Source organism: Onychostoma macrolepis, chromosome 21 (assembly GCF_012432095.1).
Source record: "Onychostoma macrolepis isolate SWU-2019 chromosome 21, ASM1243209v1, whole genome shotgun sequence".
In the NCBI taxonomy this organism is placed as follows: Eukaryota; Metazoa; Chordata; class Actinopteri; order Cypriniformes; family Cyprinidae; genus Onychostoma; species Onychostoma macrolepis.
In genome coordinates this window covers 5507635-5523282 of record NC_081175.1, presented here as the reverse complement: position 1 = coordinate 5523282, position 15648 = coordinate 5507635, and the positions used below count along the sequence as shown (strand labels likewise).

The 15648-nt window shown below is 36.9% G+C and overlaps 1 protein-coding gene across 2 annotated transcripts in view; it reads right to left on the bottom strand.

Moving 5' to 3' along the window:
- Nucleotides 1-15648, bottom strand: part of ppp2r2bb (protein phosphatase 2, regulatory subunit B, beta b) — a 68949-nt gene that overhangs the window by 25775 nt on the left and 27526 nt on the right. The window lies entirely within an intron of this gene.

Sequence of the window (15648 nt, the reverse complement as noted above, 5' to 3'; positions counted from 1 at the left end):
TGGATTTTTGCAAGTGCTGCATCATACCATAAATGAACGGCAACTTAGTAACATGAACCTACCCAAAGAACATGATATAATTCAGATACCAGCTTCCTGTAGCTCAACAGCTCAAACACCGTTGCATTAGCAGGTCGTTCAATTCCCAGGGAAAGCAACAACTGATTTAAAAAAAAAAAAAAGTGGTAACGCTTTAGTATAGGGGCCAATTCTCACTATTAACTAGTTGCTAAGTTGCTTTGGATAAAAGCATCTGCCAAATGCATACATATTTACATACTATAAGTTGATTTCTAGGTACAAGAGTAAAGCAGAGCGAGACATAGGGAACACAGCTTGTAGAATTTAATGCAGTCCTAAACAACTGCACAGGAAAGAGATTAGCGCTGTGAGGTATCTGAATTACGTGCGTCAGAGGGATTGACTCTGGGATAATCGTACCGGTGCGTCCTGACCCTGTTTCAAAGACAACAGTGGAATGCTATGAACTCTACCTAATACAAAACCTCTGCTAGTATGTGCTAATAGACTAATTAACTCATTTAAACCCACCAACTTCACAGACAGTTGATATTCTGGATGAATCACAACAAGGCCATCGCAGAAATTACCCTTGTTTCCTGTTGTGTTGATCTGCTGCACTAAGTGGCTTAAACAGAAGTTTCTAATCTTGCGTTCAGTGAGCAACAAACAGCCATCCATTCTCTCTGAAGTTATAAATAACTGACCCGCACTAGCCTGCGGCCATATCACAGATCACCGTAGGCACGTATCCATCTGGACAAGAGGATCGCAAGAGCAAGGATAGATCTCCCAGCTCCTGGGGCAGATCCGTCTCACTAGTCCACTTCGCACAACACAGAGACAGGTAACGTCTGGCCTCCAGGCCATATTTAAAAAGGGAGAATGCAAAACTTTAAGTAAAAGCAATTTAAAATAAAAAAATAATAAAAGGAATTACACATTTAATTAAATTATACATTGAATTATTTTAAAACTATATCAGTGCAGTATTAACTGGAAGTCTCTTTTTTGTGCCAGCTGTAATGAATATGGCCAATCTAGTGTGTCATCAAGGAAACATGGAAAGTTAAATGAATACATTGACAAATGCACTCGAACAAAAATCAGCGCCGTTCGATTAACTTTGAGTGCAAGATATTTAACATTTCTTTTGTTGTATTACTATAGAGATGGACACAATAGAAGAGTGTTGGTCGTTGGAAGCTGTGCATTGTACTAGCAGGGGTCAGGATGTGTTTGAGAAACTCATTTCAGCCATGAAAAAACCAGAGCTGCCATGAGATAAGTTAAATACTGCATGAAACGGAAATTGCAATCGACTTTTCGTTCCTATTGTGGCTTTCACAAGAGGAATGTAAGGGAAAATAAAATACTTCATGACATTGCTAAACCAAATTATTTCATGAATCAGAGATCTGGTGACATTAAGTAGCTTTCAAAGCTTCTGGGTCCCAATCAGCTTCTCAATTTGCTGGTTATCAAGCGTTAAATCATTCAAGGCCAAATTGAAATTGCAACTGTAACTTCCTCTGGCCGTTAACAGAAAAAGGTTCCCTGTGCTGCAAGTTTAATACTTAATATGGCGAAATGGTAAGAGTGCCTTAGGTGGCACAAATAATTATTATACTTAATGTAAGTGTCACAGAGTATTATATCTGCCATTGTGGTTGGGATCTGGTTTTGGCTCTGTCGCTTTTGGCCATCTGCAATTCGAGGCTTTTTAAAAGGTTGCTTTTAAAAGGTGATTCACCAAGAGGTCAACGAAGGCTACCATCCATGTTAAACGCTAGCTAGCAGACTAGTTTAAACAACACTATTTATTGTAGCCACATGCTGCACCCGCACAGTGATATGCTGTAGTAGCCAAACCTTCTTCTGTGTTTACAGATATGACATAATAGAAACTGAATAACGCAGGTATATGGAATGTTCTGCAAAATCTAATCCGATACCTCAAAATTTAACTTAATACTGCAGGCTTATTTTAGTGAAATGGAATAAAGGACACAAATTGGAACACTGCATATTCATGTTCTTCCATAATAATGGAAATTTGTCCATTTTTAACCCCAAAATCTTCTGCGGTGCATTCTAATGGTGACACTTTATTTTAAGGACCAATTCTCGCAATTAACTAGTTGCTTATTAACATGCATATTAGTACTTAAAACACATATTAATGCCTTATTCTGCATGACCATATTCTGTATCCTTTAATCTACCCCATACCTAAACTTAACAACAACCTTACTATTAATAAGCAACAAATTAGGAGTTTATTGAAGCAAAAGCCGTAATTAATAGTAGTGAGAATTGGTCCCTAAACTAAACATTTTAATTAAAATAAAACCTCACACTCCAAAAATAGGAATAGGGGATGTATTAACTACAGTATGCCTTAATACGTTGAAATTTTCAAAACCTTAAACACTTTTTGCTATTAATAATAGAGTAAAATGCTAAAACGGGGAATAAAAAGTAAATATCAAAATCAACCGAACTGCCTCCTGTCTCCCTACAATCTACCTCCTGCCTTTCCACTCTCTTTCTCATACTGTACTGTGAGCAGATTTACTTTGGGAATAATGAATATGCCTCCAGGGGCTGAAGCTAAAATATTTCGTTTCATGAATAAATTGAATGGAGTAGCCAGGGGGTGTTTGGCTTGGCAGCAACGCTTACCGGGAACCAGTCAATAACAAACGGGATCCGCTCTGCATCTAATGATCCAGAGAGATTACATGAGAACTGTGAACAGCAGCAGACTGCTGGAGTTTGCTTTCTCTTTACCCACAATGCACCTCTCTGCTAGAGAGTTCAAAGAGCTAAGAGAACAATCATTTAGCAATCAGGTCAAAGAAATAGAGATGCTAAATGTAGAAATTTAAGATCTGGGGTGTGGCTTTCAAGGGAGGAATACTAGAGAATTTTTTTTTTTTTTTTACGTTGCTTTGTCACATTGTTGCATTTCTCACATCATCAGTAAAAATAATTCTAGCTTTATGATGGCAATGCAACAATATGGAAGCTCATTTCCGCCATATAAGAAAAAAAGCATGCTTTGGTAAATTATGAGATACTAAATGCCAGTTTTACTAACAATTTGCACCAGCGCAAACCGTCTTTTGGCGTTAAAATAGTACTGTCAGGTTTTACCAAAGATGCGCAGTGAAGAGTTAGCGCTGAAAAGGTGTGGACAGTTATTTTTGCATCTGACCTTATTGAATATGCATTTGTAGGAGTTTCCCTTTCAGATGCAAAAGTTATGGGAGGAGAGTATTCAAATCAAGAATCACGCAACGCGTTTACTAACGTTTGCGCTCGTCAAATTACTGGTATTTGCGCCATTCTTTAACGCCCAAAAAAAGCATGTCTTAAACTATTTTGCGCTTGAAATGGCTGCAATTATTGTTGTTGGAGGAGGCACCACAGAGAACCGAGAGCACGTGGTAGAAGGACGAGGATTTTTTCCACACGTATTATTTTGAATGTCAGAAGAACACATTATCTGAACATATTGTTTGCCAAGCCACGTTATTTTTAATTTGCTTCAGAAAATGAAAGACAACTTGGAACCCTCAACTAGGAGTCACGCAATACCAGCTCTATCAAAACTTCTAGCAAACCTTCATTTTTTGGCCTCCGGTTCTTTTTAACATACTGTGGCTTCTTTATTTATTTTTTCTTTATTTGCAACAACACTAATTTGCGCTGTGCTTGGTATATTGAGTTGATCGATATGCAAATGAGATGTTGCGTGTGTGTTGTTTAATTTGCACATTGTTAGTAAATTACCAGCAGAAATGTCTGTTTTGGAATTGTGCTCTCGTGCTAATTTGCCCTGTTTAGTAAAACTGGCCCTTTGTCTTAATTAAGAGATAAAAGTCAAAAATATAATTAAGTCATAATTATGAGATTTAAAAAAATCAAAATTATGACATACAAATGCAAAAGTATGAGATAAATCACATTTATGATAGAATTATAATTATTTTAGTCATAATTATGACTTTGGTAACACTTTATTTTAAGGTCCAATTCTCTCTATTAACTAGCATGCATATTACTAGCATATTGGCTGTTTATGTTTAACTACTTACTAACATTAATAAGCAGCAAATTAGTAGTTAATTGAGGCAAAAGTTGTAGTTAATATTTAGTTAATTAGCTGATAGTGAGAATTGGACCTTAAAATAAAGTGTGACCATGACTTTTTATTTCATAATGTCAACTTTCTGTCATAATTTTGATTTTCTGTGCCATAACTACGACCTTTTGTCATAATTTTGAGTTATGTTCAAAAATTATTTTTGTTTCCTTTTATTTTTTTCATAATTTTACATTTTATATCGTAATTATGATCATTTCAATCATATAATTTTGACTTTTATCTCATAATTTCCACTTAGTATGACATAATTTCAACATTTCATAATTAAACTGATCTCTAAATTGTATTGTAAATATTTGCTTTTATAACAGGTGTCATCAAACCACTAACTGGATTTGTTGCTAATTTTAAAAAGAATGAATGATTTGGGGTATGCACTTATTTTACACCCTACCTGAAAATATTTGTGCGTGTGTGTGTGTCAGAGTTTTCCTCAGAAAACAGAGAATGACTGACATTTTGGCTGAACTATTACTCTGAAGACATACACAGATAAACTGCATCCCTACAACTCAATACAGGCTATTACCCATGGACTGTAATTCCCTGCAGTGTTGGCCCTCCATTGTTAGCTGTTAGGGGCCAAAAGTCTTTTGTCTGGCGGGTATTGGGTGGCTCGATGCTGACTGGGGGGGATTGCAGAACATATAAAGAGGCGTTTTGCTGAGTTCAGGTACTGAAGCAGCACTACTCTTCCACTGCAGTGGCGGAGAAAGGCCTATTCCATATGGATACATAAATTACCACACAGGAATCAACGGGCTGGGAGAAAATAAATCAGTCTTGATTTATGGCCATGCAGCAGCAGTAAACAAAGACACAAACGCAAAGAGCCAAGCACAGGACCTTATAGGTTAAAGGCAGTGTTGAGGAACAGCTAATCGAAAGAAGCGGTCCTACTAACTTCACTACATTTTTCAGTAGTGCGACAGTTCATGTCTAGTTCAAAATAGTTCTTCACTAACAAGCAACTTTTTACATTTACAGAAGGTAATGTCTGTGTTGACAGCTGATTGTGAAGAACAAGCTACAAGAAGACACCGTTGTTTTAATAACTGCATCTGTATAATGTCATTTCGAACTTTCAAGTCCCTAGCATGGGACAGTATTGTTTAAATTAATTTAGTACACAGCTCCCTGGAATACTTAATCCTGATTAGTCACTCATGACATTTCAAAGTATGTTACTCCCCGATAACAACGGTCATCACTAGCAATGCAGAATAACATGGGTATTTGAGGCCGGCGCTTTTTTTGCATCTCCCATATCATACTTTATTGTTCATAGTAGGCTTGCGTAGTATCATTACAAGTGTTTGTCTTGTTGCTAAAAGTGTTGCTAATTGTCAAAAAGTGTTGTTGCTAGAACAATCGTTTTGTACACTGTAATTAATTTAAGATAATAAACAGATACAAATTTAAAACGCTTCCTTGTCAAATAACATTGCATGTCTTTGTCTTTATTTATGTGGTAAAAAGTTGTGTAATTACTGATACATTATGCCATAAATGTCTGTCTTGTCTGAACTTCAACTAAGCTCATAGCCGTTTGTCAGGAAATTTTGAGTTATGCATTGCCTTTAAATACTCAAATCACTATTTTGTGTTAATTATTTACTTATGTGGCAAGTAGCCATGTAGTAAGCGAACAATGTACATCTAGATAATGTACATGTGAGATTTTATTGATTTGAAAACCATAGAATAATTCAATTTTAAATAATCAGATTGTTAAATATTTAAAAACATATTGCCCTCTGAAGAGGATTCAGTGTAGTAACTACTTCTTCTGGTGTAACAAACTGCTTAACCCCCAAAAAGCAGCTTGACTGTAGTATAACACTTGAATTTTTAAGTAGATTGCAAGCTACAGGTTCAAAGCAGCTTCCCCGACACTGCATTGTTCCGGACTGGGGCTCAGATTTACAATGACTGATCCACGTCAATTGTAAATATCTGCGGTTCTCAGTGTGACTAAGCAGCTGCGAGGGAGAGAGAAAGTGTGTCTGTGAATGTGACATCTGGTCCACATTAATGGCTCTGGTTGTTATCGCTCCTGCAGTAGCTTATGAACGTGTCAACATCAGCATTCAGTGGCACCCTGCAAACTGGCACTATTTGTTTCTATTACTGGCAACATCTGCGACCATCTGCATCTCTAATACAGGTTTATAGTGCCCATACGCTGTAAACGGAGGCAAAATGGACCGTTTTTGTATTGGGAGTACCACATGTGTCTCACATACATCAGTGTGACATATTTTCCTATTTACATTGCCAAATTTGTCTCAGAATGTGCAAGTTACTCTTTTTTTTTTTATACAACCAAAGATGATCACAAACTATGGTTGTCACAATATCACATTTTACATAATAATCATGGCCAAAACTTTAATTTTATTTAGTGTATTTCCCAGATTATTTACAATATTTTCAATCACAAATTTTATCCCTTAAAACTCATTTTGATCATCAAAATTACATATTTAAAAAATATTTTCCCATGAAAATAATTTCCGTTAAAATGACTTGAATATAACTATACCTAATAATCCCTTGCCTCATTTAGTATACACAGAGCCAAGACTCTGCAAATTAGTCCCTGCCTCCACTCAATCACACTTACTCCACTTTGACTCGGTTAACTGAAGTAAAATAATACGCCAAATGAAAACGAAAACTCGTGGTATTGATACGCAAAAATGTGTTTGGCGTGCATATAATACGCAGTTTTCGCGTGCATAAGATACGCATCTACCCCACAACCCTAATCCTACCCATCGCGTAGAATACACACGCCAAAGTCCATTTTTGCATATCAATACCACAAGCTTTCATTTTTATTTGGCGTACTACTTATACGCACTTTCATGAGATCGGGTTGATTCTACACAATAGCAAGTGGCAATACTGGATTCATTCTGCCATATATGTTTGAACCAGAAACTGATTTCAAAGAAGAAGAGTAAATTATACAAGGTCATCTGTAAGTCGATGTATCAGAACGGTAATGCAGTTTATGTATTATTTTCTATAATGTTGAACATGTAATGGTAATTGATAACATTAGCCTTTGGCTTTACCATGTTATCAAACACCTAATATGTGTTGCTGATGTTACACAACCCCCATTTGCCATCTCAGACAGCTGTCTTCTAAAGATCTTATGTAAAAACTCTATACTAATGATATAAAAAGCTCCCCCCTGCAAGTTGAGGGGATTGGTTACATGTTTGGGTGACTGTTTCAAACCGTCTTTGGTACACTGCAGTTTTAAGGGAAAAAAATGCTTAGCAATGGTGATGAGTGATGATTTTTCACATGGTTTGCATTCAAATAAATAAATAAAATAAACACCAGACAGAAATGTAAACACGATTAAAAACAGGGGGTCTTTAAAGGGATACTCCACCCCAAAATGAAAATTGTGTCATTGATCACTTACATCCATGTTGTTCCAAACCAGTAAAAGCTTCGTTCATCTTCGGAACACAAATTAAAACCTGGAGGTTTGTGACTGTCCCATTGACTGCCAAGTAATTAACACTGCCAAGGTGCAGAAAAATATAAAAAACATCGTCAAAATAGTCCATCTGCCATCAGTGGTTCAATCTGAACTTTATGAAGCGACGAGAATACTTTTTGTATGTAAAGGAAATAAAAATAACGACATTTATTCAACAATTCGTCTCCTCTCTGTCTCTCTGTGTCAGCGTAGCACCATTTCGGAAAGCATACGATGGACACAAAGTGCGTACGCTATTCTCTGTCATCATCCAAAATATCTCAAATTGTGTTCCGAGGACGAATGAAGCTTTTACTGATTTGGAACGACATGGGGGTAAGTGATTAATGACAAAACTTTCATCATGGGGTGGAGTATCCCTTTAACATGAGGGTGTGTAAATGATAGAATTTTCATTTTCGGGTGAAACAGGAAACTGATGTTTTGCTTTGTGAATTTCATGTGAAATTTACATGAAGTATATTCTGTTCAGGGTTCTCTCGGTTTTCGTTTAATGGTCTCTAGAGTCTGAACACACATGCTAATGCGCTATCCTTGACTGGGAACATTAGCATGTGAAACTGAATAATCAACCCTCCAGGTTGAGTAGATGATGGCTTTACTCCACTGACAGAGCAGAAGAGCTGAATCATCATGGAATTAAAAAGACTTCGTCACATTTATGATGTTTTTTAAATTACAGAAGTTGCCACATTAGCCACAGTTTAAACAGGCTTCTGAATAGCAAATTACTCTTATTATTTCTGCAGTATATAATACTACAATTGCTAAAATGCACAATACACAACACAGAACATTCAGAGGTCACATACAGCCATTATTTTTACCTTATCTTTCTTGGCCTATTATTTTATTGGACTGATGAAAATAAAGATATTTCCACATGGTCCACACTGAATCTGTTTGGTCTCTCAAAAAGGTTTGAGAGTATCTAGAATGTTTTTTTTTTAATCACCATAAAACTTCAGAATGAAATGCAAATGCAAACTTAAAATATAAAGACAACTGCATGTGCATGTTCTATAAAGACAACCCTTTGACAACCCATGGGTATTTTCACTTTCCATCTTCTCTGGCTCAAACAACTGTAAATTGAATCCAGAGAGGGCAAAATTCAATCTTATCAACCTCTAATAGCCATTACCATCACATCACCTCTCTAGAAAAGATGGCTGTGGACATTACATGAAGAAGCATCGGTAGTAATTTGACATGTTTTCATACAGGTTTCCAAGCTATTTTCTTTGAGAACGCTGTGGTCGGTAATAGGGTGGCTGTTCCACACAGATGACTACCAATCTACTTCAGCTCTGGAAAAATCGTTTATCTGACTGCTTCTGTTAAATGGTTGTCAATATGCACTGGGGCACCTCCATTTGTCCGTCACCCAGCATGAAAGGCGAGAACCATGATGCTGACGGTGCAGTAATGAGGAGAAGAAAAGGAGGTACAGGTTTTTGTGGTACAAATTGGGTAAACATAATGAGAAGACGCAGGAGGTGACACAGAGAGGCAACTGAGGTGCAAACAACGTCAAAAAATTTGGTAGCTTGTGCTACAATGCCGCAGGGCATTTTATAAAGAGCGAGAGAGAGAGGCGCCAAAACGGGAAGCATCAGCAATCTGATTTTAATGAGCCAACACAAGAGGGTCACAATGGAGCCAAAAGGATCCCTGGCTAGACCCCATCCCCCTTCCCGCACTCGCTGGCAGAGAGACACCGCCGTTACACTAACACAGGGTCAGGAGGTCTGAAGGGCACGTCGCTACCCTGTGCCTGTAAAGTAATGAACACTCTGTGTCCAGAGAAACTACCCCCAACAAACTGTTAATGTGTTCCTGGTCCACTCCATCAAACAACGGTGTAATATCAAGAGGGACTGCTGGGAGCAGAACAGGGACTTGGTTACAACTACCATTTAATGGACTACTGTATCATTCCTGTTTGAACAAATGACTATGCAAGCAACATACAAAACAATGTCTTAAGGTCTCAAATGGCGACCATGATTTTGGTTCTTATCATTAGTAATATATTCTTATACAGAACACAATATATCAGCCAATCAGATTTCAGGCTCGAACAACAAACTTATTAACTTTAAAGCTATTACCATTTATTAAAATGCATTTCTAAAGGTTTGAGAGTCTTCAGAAGACATTTTCAGCAAGTGTATGCTACCCTTCAAAAGTTTGGTAAGGTTGGTAAGATTTGTTTTAGCATTTTTTAAATAAGTATTTTATTGTTTAAACAAAAATGCAGTAAAAACAGTAATATTTAAAATATTATTACAATTGAAAATAACTGTTTCATATTTCATTTTAAAATGTAATGTATTCCTGTGATGCAAAGCTGAATTTTCAGCATCATTAAGCCAGTCTTCAGTTTCACATGATCCTTCAGAAATTCTAATATGCTGATTTGCTGTTCAAGAAACATTTATTATAAGTGTTTTTTCCCCCCCAGGGTTCTTAGATGAACAAAAATTTCAAAAGAACAGTATTTATTTTTATATTAAAATAGAAATCTTTTGTAACAATCTTTTGTTTTTATTGTCAGTTTTGATCAATTTAATGTGTCCTTGCTAAATAAAAAGTATTTATTGATAGAAAAGAAAAAAAAATCTTACTGACCCCACATTTTTGAATGGTTAGGGTAGTGTATACATTGGGCAGTTTTTTGTTAAGATGCATCCTGGGAATTAGTTTAAATGATTCCAAGTGAAATTAGCAGCGGGAACAGATGTGCGTCTTTATATAAAGAATATGAAGTAATATTTTAATACATCAAAGAATTGAAATGTCAACAGCTGCATTTGAGCCTGACTGAAGCTTCGCCTGAGGAATTAAGTGATTTCCTGGGGTGTGTAATGCCCTCAGACTAATTGCAAGAACCTTACCAAGATGCCAGAATGAACAGATGTACGAGCCAATGGGATTATGGGATGAAATCAGCTGAAAAGTAAATCTAAAGTCAGTGGTACCACTTGATAAACAGAAGGAACTTGCAAATCAACTGTTACTTGAATGATGATGGTGTCTTGTGAGATGAGTACACACACCTTGATACACACAATCACAATAGTGCCACTCATATGTACATACATGCCTATGGCTTCTTGTAAACAATGACCACTAAGACTGAGTAAATACACAAGAGAGAGAGAAAATCTGCCTGCTGGACAATATAAAGGTGTAAAACCGGAGACATACCTAGAGGCCAGAATATCACAGAGCACTTACCAACTACCCAGAACACCCTAGCAGCCACACAGCAACATCAGCAACCACATATGCAACATTCTGGCAACCATGTTGGTAACTTTCCAGAATTGCTCTAGTTTACAGTTATTCCTTCATGAGACAGGTTAGTGCAAAGCATGGTTTCTAGGCCAGCCATGTGTTAATAACACATCTCAGTCTACTTTATTTATCCTCTGTAGGAAACACCCCCTCTGTTTTTCAGTATCTCTCTTTTCCCTTTGAACTCACAAGCTATCCCAAAGGAAGCAGTCTTATTTTAGGCCTCTGCTAAAGCAGGAGAGGGGGCATGCTGGAGTCTTTATTTAATGTTTGATTGTCTGTTTCAGACTCTACAGCTGCATACAAGTAGTGTGCCCTGCAATGTCTTTAAGTTAAAAGAAAAATAATTATATACAGGTGATTATAGACAATTATAGACAGGTGGTGCTGGGGAGGAAGGGGGCTTAAAGAAAATTATCTGACTGCGCTTAGAAGAACCAAACAGCTGTCAGCAAAGTCAGGGAATTTTCTTTATCCCTCCTCATCAGCACTGGCTCAAACACGTAGACGCATAATTATATCTAAATTATATATAATAAATTATATCTAAAATAAAAAATGAACTGACCAAAAACAAAGAAAAAAGCACATTTAAACTTTAGAATAACTGTATGATTGTTTTATAAGACACACACCATGATTTTCTCAGTCTTCCTACTGCCCTAGACAAAACATTCCCTGCTTTCCAGAAAATTCACAGGAAGCATCTGGAGGGAAAGAGATGAGCCAGATAAGACTCTGAGATCAGATTAGAGAAGGATCGCTCAGCAAGTGACCCTGCCTTCCCAGTCAACCCCTGAGTGTAACAGACCAGGCCTAAATCTGCAGATCGCTGATCTTCCTGGAGTTTTACTTCACTGCTGATCACCTCATGGTACTATAGTATATTCTTTAATCTTTAGTCAACTTCTTTAACAAAATGTCTGACCTAAGGGAATGTCTTTGATTGGTGCTGGGGTATTTTACTGGTTGTTTTGTCTGCACAGCTATGATTTAGATAGCATTACCTTTGATCTCTCTATGCAACTGAGGTCAAAAGGTCTTGAATGGCACATGTTTGTCAACCTTTCAGCCCATGTATAAGTTTCACCTTTGCTTTTATTGTAAAGGCTTTCATTCTGTGGTGTGTATTTGCTCTGTTGTTGTCTACCCTGCACAAAGATGCTGACAGAACCTTGTGGACCAGAGCGTAGCAGGGATAAACACGGGTGCATTAAAGCTGCTTTAAAAATGCATAGGTCATCATTTATTTATTTGATTGTCAAAACCACAGAGGCATCAGTATGATGGTGGTTAACTGCTCAAGCTCTAAGCACAGCTGTGTCTGGTAACGACTGCTTGTCAGTTTTCTGCAGAAGATGTTGCTCTATACTCAAAAGAGGAAACATTCAGAGGCTTCTGAAAGTATTCCATAACATCCCATGTCAGGTTTAAATGATATTATACTTCTAGGTAAGAGTGCTTCAAAATCTCAGCTTGCTGAAGCTCTAACATTGCTCAAGATTTTTACATAACCTCAAGAAAACATGAGTGGTGCTTGCCTTTGATGTTGTTATACAGTTTGCTAAATTTATAGGGTGTTTATATGTACAATAGAAGCAAGGTTTTACGTTGTGAGCCATGTCAAAAGCCAACCATAAGTGTCTATGATTACTGTATTGACTTTCGATAAAGGTAAGAGCACACCTCTACAACAACCACATCATTCATGTCCATAGCACAGTAACAGAGTGGGACAAAAATTATGTAATCATTTAATCGTAATAACATCATGTAATTTAATTTTTTCTTCTTTGCATAAAAACAAAAGGAGAAATTTTTAAATACTTAATTGGATGCCTTTTTAATGCAATAAGTGTAGACTGCAGCATTTAAGCTTCAGAAATTGTGTAAAAATACCATCAAGGTATCAAAAAGTACATATTCTAGTCTTCTGAATCCATAACTTTGTGTGAAGATCAAAACAAAACTTCAGTTAATATAGTCCTGCATTACTTCAATCATAGTCATAATTGTTGATTATTCCACTCATGATAATTGATTTTGCATTAAAATATCAGTTTTTTGTAGATCATTTGCATGCTACATTCTTTGATATAACAGGATTAGATATAAATGGAATGCTGAAATCGACACCTTTCGCTAGTTAATCATGGTAGTTATGATCATCATCTATATTTTTGGATTAATTGCGCAGCCCTAATTGTTTACATCCATACTAGCTTTCCTTGATGCATTCACAAGAGTTTAGGATCAAAGTAGAAATGTCTAATTTGCAAATGAATCACATCTCTCCAATGAATCGGTTGATCGGATTCGAATTCACCAAAAAAGTCTGAATGATTGGTTCACAAATTGAACTCAATTCACTTCACTCCATGTCTTTTACAGTGGATAACAGGGAAAGGTCATCAGAGGCAGGGCCGTCCCTGACTGATGCGGGGCCCGGTGCGAGGTAAGGAGCGGGGCCCCCCTCGGTCCGTTCATGATCGCATTTTGGTCTGTTCATGATTGCATTTTTCAAGTTAAAAATTTATAGAATGGAAAATGAATGGAGAAGAGCAACCAGCAAAGTCATATGGGTTTGGAATAACAAATCCAGAATTTTCATCTCTGGAATCTACTACTGTATTTGTAGTACACTGTAGTGCTGAAGTTTTACACATAGGGTTCCAGGTTCTGAATGCTTTTAGAAGTTTGTATTGATGATAATATCTTTATTTGTGGACATGATGCTATAAATAGTCAATGATTTAACAATTTCTCTCTCTTTTAATGTTAGGGTAAGTTTGGCCATCAGACACACTGACAGCATATTCTGCAGGGGCCGTAAGTGATGGATGAGAGGGGAGCGCTTGCATAATTCACAGAGAATTAACAAGGGAAGAAGAGAAGTGGCATGTAGTAGATTCTATTCTCCAGACGACAGGAGCTCATCTCAGGTCAGTGGGTGAAGTACACAGATGCAATTAATGCTTTCAATGCAACAAAACCCGAAGAAAATAGCCAAACCATGTAGCTCTGATGACGTCAACACATGTAGCGCAATACCCCAAAAGTTTATGCACAAAAAATGGCTAGTATTTACCAATTCTGTGACAGCAGTCGGGATATTAAATAAGAGTCTTAAAACAAGCTTGCGCAAGTATTACTCATTTTGTTCCAAAACTCAAAATTGATCTCTCTTAAACTCCCACAACATGCCGGTCTCAGCTATAAACTAAACAAAAAGCCTAGTGAATTACACACAGTGAGATCAGGAATGTAAATCAAGACAGCAAATAGGGTCCATTTTGATTCCATGTTGGCTTTAAAGAATAAATACTCTTAAAGACTGGATTTGAGCATATAGGTTGGAGACTGGAAAAGGCCTGAAATGTGGATTTTCGCAGCTGGAATGACATCACATCTGTCTATGTGTTCTCTGGCTTTAATCTCTGATTTATTCCCTTCTCTCGCGATCCCTCCCTCCCTTTCTCTCTCCGTCTCTGCCTCCAACCAACCCCCCATTGCATCGCACCAGTCCTGTTGAAGGCTTCTTGTCTGTGCATGAGAGGAGGGTCTGGCTCAGTGAAACTCCTCAGCTGTCTATTGTCAGAGAAGAAGAATGCCTTTATACTGTCAATATAATCTAGAGTTTGCACTGGCTGCATTGCCTTGGAAGACAAGTGAAAGAACTGTAACAGTTCACAATGGAAAACGTTTATAACTGTGCAAAGCCTAGTTTAGACAGTAGGTTTCCACTGTACGCATTTCAGTCATGATGATTCTAGAGAAACAACTCATTATTTGTTAATGTAATGTATAGTTCTCCAAAAGAAATGTGTACAGGATCCTTTAGGATTCGAAGTGATCCTAAAGGGATACTGTATGAACTCACGAAGTATGCATTGTAAAAGATTTAGGTTTTTCTAAAATATCATAACATTAAAATAAAGTTCTAATTAAGATTGGTTCCAAGTTATGATTGAAGTTGGTTGATTTTCACCTTGTTTTGTTAGAAATACATCTTAATGTATCCTACTACATTATATTCAGACCAAATATTCAAATATTTCACAAATGTAAACTGTCAGCTCTTATACTGATGGAGCTTGGCGGACTAAACCACCAGCAGAAAATCTTCTTAAAGTGTTAATCTGACTGCTCATCTATTTTTAGCTCAAATAAAACACTACAATCAGTTTTTTGCATGACTATATTTGTGTTACACATGGAAGATGCCAGCATGACTGACACACTTATGAGAAATAAGCATCTGCACTTGCACAGGTTGCTAAAGGGATTTCCATCATAATTTGGCACCGATCCTAATGGGATCAAATAAAATCCTACTTCATAAACTAAAGGATTGTATAATGTATTTTTGATCCTTAGAGCCCAAATGTGTTCTAGAAGATTTAGTATATATTGGAATTAGAAAAAAAAGAGAGAGAAAAAAAACCTAATTCCCATTAGAATTGGTTCCACATTATAATAAAAATTCTGATAGAACTTCTGTACCCATTTTTTTTTTTAATCAATCCTAAAGGAAGAATACAGGATTGCTCATTTGGAAAGGATCTAAAACAAGCATCTGCTGGATAAACTGTAATTCCTACTTATTCAGTTTATCCAGGCTGAC